The sequence below is a fragment of the Belonocnema kinseyi genome, chromosome 5 (genome assembly GCF_010883055.1).
Source record: "Belonocnema kinseyi isolate 2016_QV_RU_SX_M_011 chromosome 5, B_treatae_v1, whole genome shotgun sequence".
NCBI lineage: Eukaryota > Metazoa > Arthropoda > Insecta > Hymenoptera > Cynipidae > Belonocnema > Belonocnema kinseyi.
This window is the reverse complement of record NC_046661.1, coordinates 63,221,062-63,238,687: the sequence shown is the minus strand read 5'-3', so window position 1 is coordinate 63,238,687 and position 17,626 is coordinate 63,221,062. Positions and strand designations below refer to the sequence as shown.

The 17,626-nt window shown below is 33.1% G+C and overlaps 2 protein-coding genes across 14 annotated transcripts in view; both read right to left on the bottom strand.

Annotated features, from left to right (window-relative positions):
* The window catches only part of LOC117172411, an 18,041-nt gene extending 1,672 nt beyond the window's left edge, over positions 1–16,369 (bottom strand). The window contains exon 1 of one of the 5 annotated variants that reach the window (XR_004467021.1): positions 12,882–12,961. The gene's annotated coding sequence lies outside the window, so the exon portion shown is untranslated. Of the gene's footprint in view, positions 1–1,329; positions 1,394–12,881; positions 12,962–13,495; positions 13,594–16,230 lie in introns of those variants that run through there. The other 4 variants (XM_033360317.1, XM_033360320.1, XM_033360321.1 and 1 more) reach the window with 4 other exon arrangements.
* LOC117172410 (liprin-beta-1) overlaps positions 1–17,626 on the bottom strand; it is a 145,052-nt gene that overhangs the window by 37,801 nt on the left and 89,625 nt on the right. The gene's annotated exons all lie outside the window — the stretch shown is intronic.

The window sequence follows — 17,626 nt, the reverse complement described above, 5'->3', positions numbered from 1 at the left end:
CCGGTACCATTGGATTCAGCGGGTCAAAATACATAAGATTAACTAGTTTTTACCTTTTGCCTCTTGAATGCATACGGGAACATACCCAGCTCCCGGACTAACCCATTGGACATCTAATATTGACTCCAACACTTATTGCTATGGCTAGATAGGTCTCGCTTTATCAGTAAGGGATGCCGACAGCAGTAATCTGGAAATCCTTACGGACCTAGAGATAAGCAAAATCTCCAAAGAAGAAGACAGCAAACCATTTCCGCCTTAATTCCACTTAGAATTTAAATTTGCAACATCTAGAGAGGTTAAAGTCACACATATTTATCGACCATGAAGAAATAAATATTTACAATCGCAGTTTCTCTGAAGCTTGGAGATTGTATTTAAACAATAATGGCACTCGTATAAGTTTACGTACAGTGGGATCGGACGACACAGAAGCTGGATATAATTGAAGGTTTTATTTTAAAAAAAAAGAGTGAACTCTCATTAGAGCCCTCGAGAAATTCCCAAGGGTTGTCATTATTGTTTTTTAGAGAAAATTAAGCGACACGTTTATTTTCAATTGGAGAACAAAAAATTGTCCACAAAGTTCTGGTTACATGAATCTTGTTTTCAATTTTTAAAAGTCACACATTTTACCTTTAAAATTCTATATTTTTTTTACATAATACAGAACATTTTCAATTATTGCAAAGAATGAAAAGGGTAGGGATCTGGAGAAAATCTTCTGTATTTTTTTTCAATTTTTGAAAATATGACAAAAAGAATTTTTGAAAAGCCCACTTTTTCTATTTTTTGCAATACTTTTTCAAAGCTTCTGCTTAAGGCCATGTGACAGCCGATTCTTGCTTAACCCACTTTTTTCATCAAACCCATTCGACCAAAAATGAGATATAAAGCTGAAAGTTTGGGAAAATACAGAAAAGGAACTAAGGAACGTTTATAAACTATTACATTTCTACTACTACATAAAAAAAATCCAAAAATAAGTGTCACATGCCACTAAGAAATGCATCTTCAGTTTTTTGTGGTCTAAACTCACTACATAATTTTTTTAGCAAGGACATTTTTTTCACAGTAACGTTCGAAAGTATCAGGACACATACAAAAATTGCGAATAAAAACATAACCTTAGTTCTCGCAGAACACGTCCGGAATAAAATAAGATATCATAATCTCTAAGAAATCATTGAAGAATTTACGAGATTCCATATAAAAGTGGGCTTTATCTAAACTATTCTTTGTTGAAACATAAAAATGTAAAAGTTACGCAAAATTAAACTTTAAATATTCTCTTTAAAATGAGCCTAAATAAATTGCAGAAATACCTACTGCTTCTTGAATTATTATACAAAATATAGAGACGTGCGCGAGATGAAAATCACTAGGTCGAATGGCGACTGCAGTCTTTTGTCTCCATGTGCCGTACCTTGAAAAAGGACTGAAGATCGAGCACCGCATAATGAAATGAATTTTAAATGATAAGCCGGGAACCAGTAAAAACTTTTCAAGTTTCTTGTGTTCATTTTAAAGAGGAGATTTTAAAGTCCATTTTGAGCGACTTTGCGGTGTTTACCATTATTTTCCTAAATTTTGCCAGCAGTTGAAATTACATCTTGAGAATGATAAAAAAGTAAAAATTACACACGTTTTTCTAGCTGCATTTACTCAACTTTCCATTGATTTTTTTAAAGATCATTCCATGTTATTTATATTGATTTATTTATGAATTAGATACTTTTCAAACAAAAGGATTTCGAACCAAGGGACTTAGACTGCTCGAAATTGCAAAAAATTCTAATATTTCATGTAAAATTAAAACTGATTATTTTTATATTTTTTTAACTTGTTCTCGGGCAAACCCGGTTTTTCATCATAGCCGCGGACTAAGCCAAGTGACTGATGACACAAAGATGATATAAGTTTATTTAAATACTATGTTTGAAATATTTTGCGATGATGTTGTAGGTACAAAACAAGGAGTATGGAGTTGTATGCAATTCGTCTCGTACTGCTGACATACTTAAACAGCGGTCTCGAGCTTTAGAGGTTACAACAGTCAACTCTGGATCCTTTCTTAGAGCTACCATCTGCCACTCCACAGGGCTTAAGTGCTTGCCTCCTGATGTCTGAGAAACTTTCTTACAATACGACAGGTGTTAAATAAAACAAGCATTGGAATGTATGAATAGAAAGGCATTCATTCTGTTATGAGACCTAGATTTAGGGAAAGTTAATTATGTATAATGCTCTCCATATCTTTATGTCTGTGCGTACATTCTCACTGAGTGATTACGGCACAGCCATCAATAATCTGCTTGATGGATTTGTTGGTATCTTCATATAATCGGCATTGATCTGCCACGTCTTGAAGTAACACGCGTTTAGGGTAATTTTGCGATATTATAATTTTTCTAAATCTTTAACTCAGTTGAATCCGGGTTTTCGTCATAGCCACGGCCTAAGATGAGATGAGATGTGGAGATTATAAGTTAATTTAATAAGATGCTTGAAACCTCCTGCGATGATTTTGTAGGTACACAATTATGAGCATGATGTAGTTTGGAGCTCGTCCGTTACTTCTGCCATACTTAAACAGCGGTCGTGAGCTTTGTAGGTGATATCACTCAACTCTGGATGCTTTCTTAGAGCTTCTATTTCCTATGTAAGAAGTTGTAGGCTCTAGAAGCTACGATGATGGTTCCTTAAAGCAACTAATCCCGACGCAACCGGAACGTGTGCGTCGTCCACTTATGCTGCTTCTATCGTAGAAGGTAAGCAAGAACGGGAAATTTACGCAAGATACTTCGTACAACACTATTCCTTAAAGTGCGGTCTCTAGACGCTTATGACCTGACGCGGTAAACGGCACCGTTGGAGAACAGCCTTTTGCATCTAGCTCGCCATGGACTGAGCCTGACGCTGATAAGCCGGGATTTTTTTTAGTTGGCTAAAAAATAAATCTTTCATAGCTTTAAGGCAACCAATTATGAGAATAATCAGATGGAATTTGTAGCCTTGGTACAACCTGCTCAGCTCGGAAAGAAGAGCTTGATATTTCGCCCGTTTTTCTTCCTCCTTTGCCGTGATATTACCAGCAGCTGGTGCCGAGAATTCAGTCACGTAAATTATCTTGGTCTTCAGATCTTAGGGGACAATATCAGGCTTCGGAGCACTGATACGTTGAGTGGTGGAAAATGAAAAATTCTATTAAATCTTACACTGATTAGTCTCCACAACGGATTTCAGTCCCCCCTGGGCGTATGGCAAGACGGAAATTAAATCAACAAGATAGAAATGCCGAAAATTTTAATATAAAACTTTTGGAGCCGCATTGTGTTTCTCTATGTACCCATAGCGTGCATACTTTAAGCATCCAGTGAGAACATGTCAAAGTGTATCTGGCTCTTGCTTGCACGCTGGGCAGTTGGTATCGCCTACAGGTACATTCATTATGCGCTCACGGTAAACTGAGGTATCTATAACGCCGTATTGGCAGACAAAAAGAAATCCCTTAGTCTCTGATCTCAATCCAGCAGATATAAAAACATGTTGCATAGTGCCATCGATGAGCTTCTATATTTTTTGTAAACTTTTACTCGGATGATCCCGGTTTTACATCATAACCACGGACTAAGTCAAGTGACTGATGAGAATGTTATTAGTTAATTTAATACGATGCTTGAAACCTCCAACGGTGATTTTGTAGGTATACAATTACGAGCATGGTGTTGTTTGGAGCTCGTCCCTTACGACTGCCATACTTGAACAGCGACCGCGACCATAGAGGTGTCAAAAGTCACCTCTGGATGCTTTCTTAGAGCTACCAACTGCCGCTCTGCAAGTTTTTAGTCGCTTGCTTCCTGATGGTTGAGAAAGTTTCTTATAATGCGACAGGTGTTTAATAAAACCGTCTTCTGACTAAAGTAATTTGACTCTCTTGATGAATATTTATCAATTTTGGGACAATAAAAAATTAATTATGGAAAAATCAGAGAAAAGTTAGAGAATTTTGAAAATGCAGTTTTTCGTGCACCCTGTACTAAAAAAATGGTTTAGCTGTGCCAGCTAAATGCATAGTTGTAATTCGTCTTCTCAGAAGATATGGCTGCGTTAATGAAATATCTAGCTGTTTTACCTGGATTTCATCATATATATTAGAAATTTGTTAGATAGAAACAACTGGTTAAAATAGCTTTATACTCAGGTAGCATAGCTATACTTTTAAGAAGGCGAAATCCAACTAAACGTTTCGCTGGAACAACTAAACCATTTTTTCAGTATGCGCATATTTAGTTTTCCCCTAATGTCATTGAAGTTTTAATAGAGAATATCTCTTAAATTAATAGAGATAACTGATTATAAATACATGTGTCTGAATTTATCTTCGTTTCTTCTATTACTATTCTATTACTATTCTATTACTTCTATTACTTTAAATAAAATACTCTTATATGCCCCTCCTTTATATGTCATAAAAGGATCAACAATAGTTCGATCGATGCGTTTTAAAGACGCGAACAAATAAACTAGATAAGGTATTGCTGTATTTTGAATATACAAAACAAGTTTTCTCATACAAACATGGTAAAACTTTTAAATCTCTAAGCTCTAAAAAAAAATACTTCCAAATAGCCGCTCTACCTCAAAATACTATCAGACTTGGATATCAGTCAGAGCTGCAATTCATTTAAATTTACTAATCACAGCTTTTTTAATAATGGAGATATGGTGAACAAAAAAAGTTATGTACCCTACGAGAAAGCAAATTGCACATATTTACAAGAAGAATACGAGTACATTAGTAAATTGAAAGACAAATTTTTGTTGTATTTTTCATATTGTTCGACACATATTGAAATCACTATGGTTTACAAATCATTTAAAATTGTAGTAAAAGTAAAATCGAATTTAAAGACCTATTTTGAAAATCACCTGCCTTTATTAATTTGAGATATGTTTTCTATTAAAGCTTTAACGCCGTATAGCCGATTTTCTGAAAATTGATACACTTATATTTTTTAATGATTTAAAAAATAAATACTAAGGTGTTCTGTAATTTTTGGAAAGTTTATACTTTTTAAACACCCTGATAATTATTGTATCTCAAACATTTTATTCATTTTTGAGGCTTCAATTCCAAGTAGTACAAGTTATTGAGGCTGAATTCCTGTTTTATATTAAATTAGCTACCGATTGTTTATATTTGAAGTTTAAGTATGAATAGTATATTAAAATATGTCTTCTTTTCCAAATTGTTTCATGTCGAATACGTTTGGATGTTACTGTGTAGAGTTAACTTAGATCTGAAAAATGTAATCAATAACTTTCTGTAGATTTTTCTTGTTTAGGATTTAATCACGATCGGTTTATATGGAAATCAACTAAATATCAGGCTTTTATATTAAAATTGTTAAATTTTAAAACCCTTAATTACACCAATGTTGAAATAATTATAACGCTAATACAATATATTATTGTAATTATTAGAGAAACGCAGTTTATTAAAATATCCGCAAGCACCGAAAATCGAACGCATCGCACGCCTACAAGTCGCATGCCTAATCCCTATAGCTACGACGCCACGCCGAGTACAATATTATAAATACTGACGGCATTCATCCGACCATTTCGAACAAAAATTGACTTTTTGATCAGACTATCATCAATCGATAGACACGTGTCCCGGCTTCTTTGTAAGTGGGCCCTTGTTTAAAAATTATGAGCGTACTAGTATCACGGTCGCCGGGGATTCCGAACGTCTACCGAGTCACACGCGGCTCTTTTCAGTCTGCACTACCGGTTCAGTGGTAAAGGGTCTGTCTATCGATCACGCTGTCACCAGTTCAAACCTTTTGGTCGACATTATTTTTTAAAAATATTTCGCATTGTAAATATGTTAAATAATAATTTTTAATGGTCTGCCAGTGAATATTTTTTTTTAATAGTGTAAATACTGGGAAATAAGTATCATGCAGACACTTTTCGATTCACTTATTTGTATAATCAGAATTTATCGTAACTTATTGCTCTTAATCATCGTTATGTTTCAAATTTTTTCAAGATGTTTATCACCCAAAAATATGTCAAGAACAATAAATAATTTTTTAAGCGTACTTAGATGATTTAAAATAAAAATTAAATAGTTATAGTTCCAGTTAAATAGTTAATACTTGTAGATATGTACAATCCTTTCTGAAAATGAGAGTTAAATAGTGAATTAATAAATGTCAGTTAATTTTTCGATAACAGTAATCTAAATTAAAAATTGTTACTAAATTATTTGTTGCAAAAGTAATTACTGACTAAAAATAGACAATGTTAGATCATTAAAAAAAAACATTTGCTAAATCAACATTTTACATCATTTCAAGTTAAATCGTATAATGTACTCCATTTATTTTATTCAGTTTTAAGTTTTTACTTGAATATTTACTTTGATTAGTTATTGAATAATTACTTGAATAAAATGAATAATATTCTTTTTTAAATTCATCCTTAATTTCATCCGATAATTATTATATTTTATTGATGAAAAACTGTGATTTTCATCAAATTGATTATCATAAATATACAGATATGTACAGCTACTTAAGGTTTTGAACATTTTTTTATTTTGTTTTGCCACTCGCATTTTTTATAAAAACTATAACTTTTAAGATAAATTATTTCAAAATTCAATTAGTTAGCAGTTCATTTATAATGACAAATTATATGAAATGAATTTAAAATTCCAGAACCATAAAATACCCGTAAAAAATTTCCGAATTATAAAATTCCTTGACCATAGCAATTAAAAAAACTGTTTTTTAAAATAAATATTATTGATTTATCAAAAACACAATGATGAAATATGTGAAAAAAGACATTTTTGATCAATGTTTAAAGTATATGAAAATTATTCCATGAATTTGAAATAACAATAATTGTATAAAAATTGTATAAAGAAATAAATTTGAAGACACGAGCTCCTCGAACGCAAAAAGAAATTTCTCGCTTAATTTTCTCCGAACCTAATAATATTTTACGAACAAACTTTGTATGCTTTAAATCAGTACTGATTTACCTCAAACGTTGTATTTAATTTTTCTTTGAATTAACAATTCGATTGCTGAAAAAATTTTGTCTATTTTTTTCATACTATGCACATTTTTGAACAAAATTTCTCATTAAGAAATATATTCTTTTTAATTATTGTTATTTTAAAAACCAAAAATTATTTTAGAAAGTTTTAAATCTTAAAACAATTTCCTGGGTAAAAAATTTGTTTATTCCATATAAAATAAATAAATAATATTTAGTAAAAAAAATTTTTAATTGTTTGAATTCTGGAATTTTCTGGTTGGGGGTTCTTATAATTTGGAAATTTTCTGTCGGGAATTTTGTTCTTCGGGATTTTTCAAATAAGGTCATAGTATAAAATGTGGTGAATTTTGTTATTAAGGAATTTTTTAATTCAAGATTTTTATATTTCAACAACTTTATAATTTTGGGAGTATTATTTTTCGGTCATCCCCTGAGAAATTGCCAAGTTCAAACTTGAAAATATTTTAATACACCTATCACATTGGCCAAAGATGTATTTCAGTGCGTTTCGTACATATTTCCAACTCAATTTGATGGTATTCAAAATTGATTCTAAGATTCAAAAATATATTAATACAACCCATTCGTATGTATTAAAACATTAAAATAAATTTACATTTATTTTTCTTAACTTTATATGCTTTACTTTCATATAATAGTCAATCTTTCTCTCAATCCTTAATCCGCGTATTGAGATATATATATATATATATATAGTGTGAAGTATCATATAATATTAAAACACTATGCAATATTGTATTAAATGATGAGAGAATTGAACAAGTTGATAAGTTCGTCTACGTTGGTAGCTTATTCACTATGGACGGAAAGATAGATGAGGAGTTAGATAGACGCATAAACAAAGGTAAGAAGGTTATTGGTAGAGCAGGGCCCCTTATCAGAAGTAAAAATATATCAAATAAAGCTAAAATGGCAATAAATAACTCTATAGTTGTACCGACTGTACTGTACGGTAGCGAGACATGGACCTCTCTCAAAAAAAAAAAAGATAAGAGTAAAGTTAATGCAATTGACATGAGATTCTTGCGTATGATATGCGGGAAAACTGTGATGGACAAAGTGAGTAACAACATAATTTTCAAAGAATTTGGTGCAGAAGAGACGTTAGTAGACACATGGGAAAGAAATCGGTTAATATGGAACGGGCATGTTGAGAGAATGCTCAATGAACGGCTAACGAAACAAGTGTATCAAGGTAAAGTAAATGGCAGTGTGCCCAGAGGCAGACTGCGGAAAGAATGGTTAGAATGTGCGAATGAGACCCTAGTTAGAAAAGACATAAGAAGCCACAGAAACACAAAAGCCTGCATGAAAAAATGCATGGACATAAAATAAGTTAGAGAAGTATGCAAGGACAAAAAAATATGGCGATAAATAGATAATAAAAAGAGTGTCAGTAGAGTGAATGCCGCCAGAAACAAAAGACCTTGGACATTAATGGACCCATGTGGGGAACCTCACATGACGACTTTGTGTGTATCTTCACTTGGGGTGATTGCTCGAGAGATTTATCAGCAACCTGGGTCGGAGCAGTGTCGCGGAACGAACGTATTATTTAAATAAATATCACGAGAGTTCTGGATCAATGTAAAAATTTTATATCCCTTCCTCACATTACACCTTACCCCACCGTGTGAGACACGCTTACCCCGAAGGGGAAATGGCTCTTAATGGCGGTAGCTCTAAGAAAGCATCCAGAGTTGACTGTTGTCACCTACAACTCTCGTGGCCGCTCGTAATTGTATACCTACAACATGACCGCAGGAGGTTTCAACTATCGTATTAAATTATTTGAATTAACTTATAACATTCCAATCTTATCAGGCACTTGAATTAGTCTGTGGCTCTGATGTATAACCGGGTTCAGAAAGAGTAAAAGTTAAATAAAAACACCGTAATAATAATAATAATAGTAATAATAATAATAACCCTACCGTAGGTGTTCCGCGTTGATGTCGCGGTAGGGCTTGAGCTCTCCTCTCATCACTTTGACGGCAATGTTGGCGGTAGCATTGCTATTAACAGTGTTTCCCACGCCAAATAGGTTGATAACGAAGACGAGAGGGACTAAGTAGAACACCAAAGCCCATCAATAAAAAATGGAGAATATATTAAAGATTTTGAAACGCTTGTCGCTTCCCGAGGATCGTCGGGGCGCACCTGGAGCCACAGTTCGGGGCTGCAGCATGCGGGACGGTGACGATGGTGAGCTGCGAAATGGTCAGGCAGATCTCACTAATCAAACAGCTGGCCAGCAAGAACATCTGCGACAAACAGTAAGCAGTGGAACATCAACTGTCCCTGATAAGTATGTTTTAGCTAGTCCTAGCTATTTGCAGCCAACCAACTCGACAGAAATACCATGGGAGAGCATCAATTGTGATACCATAATGAAAGAGGAATTAGTGCGTCTCTATTATGAAAGGGCGAAGTTTGAACCGAAAATGGAAAAAGGATACAATTTAAGAACAAAATTTTCTGCAAAGTATCCTAATATACAAAAAGTCGCACTAAGAGATCTTATCGCTAAGGTGAAGGACATTAGGACTAATCTACATGTTACAGAAGATCGAGCAATGGAGATTAAACAACAGGTTGATTTGGCGTGGAAAAACGACGGCAACGAATATCAGTTAGAGCAAGCCACGTCAAACGAACATCACAAATGATCTGCGTGCACTAATAGCACATATCGACAGCAAGGTTTTACCTACGTCTTTGAACGTAGCACAAACTGCGTTAGAGGTGTTAGAAATCCACCATGGAGGATCAGGTTGGATATGGATGTCAGCAAAGTAAGGTGCAAATTGGGTCGATTAACTCAATACAGAAAAAAGAAATAAAACCAGAAAGCTGATCAACCATGTTACTAAAATCATCCACCCTCGGCACATCGAGACATTAACACCAGCAATATTGGATGAAATTTTAGACTCTCAACGACAGAGACCTGATGTTCTTACTGCCAGACTGCGCCGACACAAGAAAAGTAGTGCACGAAGGCAACAAAATCAAAACTTTCAGACAGATGAAAGAAGGTTCTATCGTGAACTGAGAGTAAAGCCAAATAACCACCAAGGCACCGAAGTCCTTCAATTGGAAGATATGAGTAACTACTGGTCGGGTGTTTGGGGAAAAATGAGCAGATGCAATTTCGACACTGCGTGGTTCAAAATGGAGGAAGCAAGGGCACGCAATAGCCCTGAAATGCATTTGACAAACATCACAGCTTTAGATGTTTCAGCGGTCTTGAAAAGGGTAAGTAATTGGAAAGCTCCAGGTCCAAACATGGCGCACAACTTCTGGTACAAGTACCTGACGAGTGTGCATCTTGCGTTGGCAAGGTATTTTCAGAAGATCATTGAACACCTAAATCTGATGCCAGGTTTTATGCTCCAGGGTACTACGTATATGATACCAATACAATCAGACGCTCAAAATCTGACTTTCGACAGATGGCCTGTCTTCCAAAAATTTATAAATGTCTTACAGCTATCACAGCAGATAAGGTATATTATCAGTACGACGATAATGACATTCTTACATAAGAAGAAAAAGGATGTTGTAAAAACTCACGAAGCTGTAAAGATCTAGTCACTATAGACGCTGTTGCCATGACTCAAGCTCGTAAGCATCAAAGGAACTTACACATGGCATACATTGACTACAAGCAAGCATTTCCTTCCGTGCCATATGACTATTTGCTTGAAATCTTAAAACTTTACAAAATCTGCACACGCATTATTGACTTTCTAAGTCATGCGATGAGGCTCTGAGGTACAAGAATCAAGTATCTTGATCATGGACAACCGAGGATAACTAGATCAATACGCTTTACGACGGGTGCATTTCAAGGAGACTCCTTCAGCGCACTATGGTTCTGTTTAGCGTTGAATCCATTGGGAAAAACACTAAACAGCATGTCTCATGGGTTCTGAATTCATGATAATGAGGATGGTCATCATGTAACCCATCTTCTTTACATGGATGACCTGAAGTTGTACGCTAGTTTAGCCCAGAAACTGCAGCAAGTGATCGATGTCACACAGCAGTTTTCTAATGATATCCACATGGAGTTCGGACTAGATAAGAGTAGAACAGTGCATTTAATCAGAGGGGAATTAGGGACCCCAGAGTTAGAGAACGAGTTCGAAAATGACATCGAGGTTTTCTCAATTCGGTAAACAAAATCAGGGCGATCAACACATATGCCATCCCTGTCCTCACTTACTCCTTCGGGCTCATAAAATGGTCGAACCCCGACCTTAAAAAGTTACACAGAATTGTTCGCGTAGAAATGACGAAGCACCGAATACACCACAGAAATTCAGCGATTGAAAGGGTAGTTCTACAACGACATTTGGGGGGTAGGAGCGTTTTAGATGTCAAAAAACTGTGGGAGTCACAATTCATACAGTTGCGAGACTATTTTAACAGCAAACGAAATATTACGCTTTACAGTACCATCTGTCAAGCGGATCTTGACTACACGTCCTTAAATTTGTCCTCAGATGGGGCCTTGAATATCAGGGTAGAAACCATAGAGGAATTAGAAATACAATGGAGGCAGAAAGCCATCCATGGCGAGCAGCCCAACACGTTAGATCAAAATGAAGTGGATAATGAGGCATCTGATATTTGGCTAAGAAAGGGTGTTCTGTATCTAGAGACAGAAGGATTCGTCATCGCAATACAGGACAAGGTTGTAAGCACCAGGAATTATCGCAAACACGTGATACATCAAGACCTGGTTGACCGGTGCCGATTGTGTGGAGATACCAACGAATCCATCGAGCGCATTATTGATGGCTATCGCGTAATGGCTCAGAGAGAATATACGCACAGACATAATCATATAGCGGGCATTATACATCAACAACTTGCTCTAAACCTAAGACTCTTAAAAGCATCGATGCCCTTCTATAGATACATTCCAATGCCCGTTTTGGAAAGCGAAGATTACATCTTATATTGGGATGTTACTATCCAAACGGATCATTATATCCGGGCCAATCGACCTGACATTGTGATGAGAAAAAAAAGGTGGAAGAGTCTACATCATCGACATTGCTTGTCCGCTTAACCAAAATTTTCAGTCAACCTATTATACAACCAAGATTCACAAGTATAGCTAGTTAAGGCGTGAAGTAAAGACCATATGGAGGAATGTGAATCATGCATCTATTCATCCCATTGTGATTTCGGCTACAGGCAATGTGCACGCAAGATGCACTGAACATCTTGAACATTTAGGAGTCAGTACGGTATTGGGAGCAGCTCAGAAGGCGGTTTTATTAAACACCTGTCGCATTGTAAGAAACTTTCTTGATCATCAGGAAGCGAGCGACTAAAAACCCGTGGAGTGGCAGATGGTAGCTCTAAGCAAGCATCCAGAGGTGACTGTTATCACCTCCAACGCTCGTGTCTGCTCGTTATTGTATACCTATAACATCATCGCAGGAGGTTTAAACCATCGTATTAAATTATTTGAATTGACTTATAACATTCTAATCTCATCCGTAACTTGACTTAGACCATGGCTATAATGTATAAACGGGTTTACCCGAGTAAACGTTTAATAAAAACACTACAATAATGAATGTTAAATCATAAATTCTTCTTTATGTCTTACGGACCACATAAATTAAAATAAAACGTTTCGGTACAATGCGTACCTTTTTCAAAAGGTTTTAACCTGAATAATTATATTTTTACAATTAGTAATATTATGAAGAAAAATCATGATGAATAATTACGCAACTTAATATTAAATTTACCTGAGTTATCGAAGTTTAAATGGGCAAAAAACATCAGATTAATGTCGTGGAATAAAAACTAAATACGAGAGTATGTCACTGGAAATTTTTAGTTCAATTTTTTCATAAGTCAAGTGTCAAAAAACAATAAATAAGGTTATAGTAAAGTCTCAACAAATAAATGAGACTTTAATCAATTAAGGACTACATTTTAAGGATATTAAAAAAGTAAACTTTATCGTAGGTTAGGATGGACGAACAGAAATTGACAGTCTAGAAATACCTGCAGACAGTGTACGCAATGAACGTTGAAAACACAATGGACGAGTTTTATTTGTATAATGATTTGAAACACAAATCAGTCCATTCCTCGACCGACGATATTTATGAATGTTGAATCATAGATTCTTCTTTATGTCTAACGGTCCACATAAATTGAAATAAAATTGAGCTAAAAACCATTTTTTGAAGTAAAAATTTATTTAATTAAAAAACTCCTCTGTCAATCCTTAACCTTTCGATACAATGCGTACCTTTTGCAAAAGGTTTTAACCTTAATAATTATATTGTTACAATTAGTGATGTTAAATAGAAAAAAGCGTGATAAATTATTACGTAACTTAATATAAAGTTACCTGAGTTATCGAAGTTTAAATGAGTCAAAAACATCAGACTAATATTGTAGATTAAAAACAAAATACGAAAGTATGTCATTAGGAATTTTTCAGTCAAATTTTTTTCATAAGTCAAATGTCAAAAAACAATATTTATCGTAGGTTAGGAACGACGAACAGAAATTGATAGTTGAACGTTGACAAAACTTTCGAAATCTTTCGAAATTTGTTTATGAAAATAGACTCAATAATACGTCGATGATACGTTTTTTTTCTGTAGCTAATATTTTTATATTTTTGAAATCAAAATCAAAGTAATGATTAGAATTCCAAGAGTGTCGTGACAAACCTGTGTTAGAAGCCCAACTTCACAATCTGGTTTATGCTAAGAAATTCTGGTTTTTCATCTCCGGCCAGTTTTACCTATATAAGCTAGATTACAATATTTACAATTACTTGGATAAATAACACCAGGTAAATTTTCAATAAAATCTCTCTCTTTCTTCTTCAACAAATAATTATCTAAAGTATTTGTGTTTTTAAAATAAGCGTTGATATTAAATTTTTTATGTGAATTCCTTAACCGTTCAGATTGACCCTGAATGTAAGGTAAGGTAACATTTAAATTAAATCTATTGTGTCACTACATTTTTTTTATTAGGCTGTTATTGTAAATTTCATGAATGCGTTCTGTAATAAAAATTTTATGTGAATTATAGTTTAAGTATCTATTAGTCCAAAAAGGGTTATTGTAGCAATTTGCTAATAAATCACCATTTCAAGTTTTTATAATTTGCAGGTCAAGATAGTTTATAACATAATTAATCTCGCATTCATGGGTGCAATTGATACAATCTTCAATAATATTAAATGCATTTAAGAAAATTTTAATCTTGTTAGTAGGGACAATAGCTAAAATGTCATCGAAATAATCTTTTTACAAAATAGGTGTCAAAAAATCTAAATTATAAGTTGATTTCAAAATTTTCAAAAACTAAATTTAATTTTCAAACAAAATGTTTACTTTTAGAGATTCAAAACACTGTAAAAATATTCAAAAATCAAGTCGGTTTTCCGATTACTTAAAATATCGATTTTCAAGAGTCATATGTGATGGCTATATAAATAATTTTTTTGATTCACAAGAGATAAGTCTTCGTAATTTGAAATACTCAAAATAAGATGATTGTGTATTAAAAAGTTTCTTTTATTAAAAAGCAGGTCTTTAGCTATTAATAGAGAAATTAACGATTTTAGATTGAAGAAATGTTTAAAGAATTTACCAACTGTTGAAATTCCTGATGATGTCGCGGATGTTTTAGCTTTAGGTAACAAATTTGGAGTTCCTTTAAATGTCAATAAAATTCCTATCAATAGTTCTGTTGCAAATATTAAAAATTCTATTTAAAATATTGAGGAGGAAGATTTAAAAATTTAATATTCGAAAAACTGTCACTCAAATAGTCTCAAATCACAATAACAATAATTAAGTTGGAGATTAATTGTTTCTACTCTTAGTTCTTTAACTTACAACTTGTCGAAGTATATTTCAAATACAGTAAAGCCAGTTTCTATTAACAATAGTTCGTTTGTTAAAAATAGTTGGGAACTTGAAGATTGTTAAAATAATATGAATGTACCCAAAACTCATTCAATATTTTCTTTAGATGTTGTGTCCATATTTGAGGGCATCCCACTAGATATTGCTTTAGATTGCATTGAAGAACAACTTACTTTAAATCATAATTTAACAAAAATATCAAAAAATTAATTTCTAATAGCTACCAGTAGGATTTTTAATGGTACTGTGTTCTCCTTTAACAACAAATTTTATAAAAAATTTTTGGGTTGTCCTGTGGGTTCAAGTTTGTCTCCAGTTGGTTCAGATTTAGTTTTACAAGATATTGAACAAAGAGCTTTACAATTATTAGATTTTACATCTATTTTGTACAAACGTTATGTCGATGAAATTTTAACTATTGTTCCTACTAATAAGATTGAATGTTTATTAAATGCATTTAATAGCATTGAAGATTGTATCAATTTCATCCATGAATGCAAGATTAATAATGTTATAAACTATCTTGATCTGCAAATTATAAAAACTCCAAATGGTGATTTATTAACAAATTGCTACAATAACCCTTTTTGGTCTAACAGATACTTAAACCATAATTCACATAGAATTTTTATTACAGAACGCATTCATGAAATTTACAATAACAGCCTAATAAAAAAAAATGTAGTGACACAATAGATTTAATTTAACTGTTACCTGACCTTACATTCAGGGTCAATCTGAACGGTTAAGGAATTCACTTAAAAAATGTAATATCAACGTTTATTTTAAAACCACAAATACTTTGGATAATTATTTGTTGAAGAAGAAAGGCAGAGATTCATTGAAAATTTATCTGGTGTTATTTATCTAAGTAATTATCAATATTCTAATAAAGCTTATATAGGTAAAACTGGTCGGAGATGAAAAACCAGAATTTCTGCGCACAAACCAGATTGTGAAGTTGGGGTTCTAACACAGGTTTGTCACGACACTCTTGGAATTCTAATCATTACTTTGAATTTGATTTCAAAAATATAAAAATATTACCTACAGAAAAAACACGTATCAACGACGTATTATTGAGTCTACTTTTATAAACAAATATCGAAAGATTTCAGTTAATTTACACACTAAGATTCTAAATATTAATACAATTTATCAAAGCATTATAAGATAATGTAATTTGTTTACTTACAGAAATTTCTTACTTTCAAATTTAAACTTATTCTTTTCGTCCTTCCTAACCCACGATAAAGTTTACTTTTTTCATTTCTTTAAAATGTAGTCCTTAATCAATTAAAGTCTCATTTACTATTTTAAACTTTAGTATAACCTTATTTATAGGGTTTTAACATTTGACTGACAAATTCCCATTGACATACTTTCGTATTTTGTTTTTTACTCTACGATATTAATCTGGTTTTTTTGACTCATGTAAACTTCGATAACTCAGGTAAATTTATATTAAGTTACGATTATTTATCATGATTTTTTCTTCTCAACATCACCAATTGTAAAAACATAATTATCCAGGTTAAAGCCGTTTAAAAAAGGGACGCATTATACCGAAACTTTAAGGATTGATAGAGAAATTATTAATGAAACAAATTTTGAATTCGAATCTATGATTAAACGCATTGGCATATAGAAATGGACCGGTAACGTTTTGGGGAGAATGGAAATGGTCTCTAGAGAGAGAAAAAACATATGAGATGTAACCTGCCTTTATCTATTCCAGGACTGTGTCAAGTGAATCGGTGGCCCCGGGTATTGTCTAAATATTTTATACGGTTAATTTAAAAAAACAATGATAAACAATACATTAGAAATTTGTAGTTATTATAAACTAAATTTTTAAAAACGTTCATGGAAAATAACCTGTTTCAGTTAGTTTATTAAAAAATCTGGCAACCTTAAATTCTTCTTGAAATTGGATTGAAAATGTTACAATAATAATCGTTTTGTGAGTTCAAAAATAATGTGAAAACTGTCAAAAATTAGAAAAATAGTATCATACAATTTTGCAATTATTAAAAAAAAACTTTCATGTTTATTTAAAATGTTATTATATAGTCAACAAATGATCAAAATTCTATTTAATTATTCCCACCTTTTCCCGCTCCTTCACTTAAATGCGAACCAACCTAGTAGAGCCCAATAAGAATATCAAATTATTTTTGGTTATGAACAGAGAGCGGACCAGCGTAGCCACTTTTTCTCTAGGCTTCATATTTTGAGGTTTTGTTTTTGTTGTAACATTTTTGATTTTACTATATTCAATAACTTTACATAAATATGAAAACATACTCCCATATAAACGTATTTACAACGCCCACAAACTACACAGGCTACCACAAGTTTTAATATTTATTCACAATAAATTATAATGAAATAAATTATAAATAAACTAATTCTGAAAATTACAATATACGTCACATTATTGGGGATACGTATACGTACTATATATTTTTTCTCTCTCTACAGCTCATTACAGTTCTCCCCACAGTGTTATCGGTCTATTTCTATAGGTCGATGGTTCAACGTTCATAAATATAGTCGGTCGAAGAAAGGATTGATTTGTGTTTCAAATC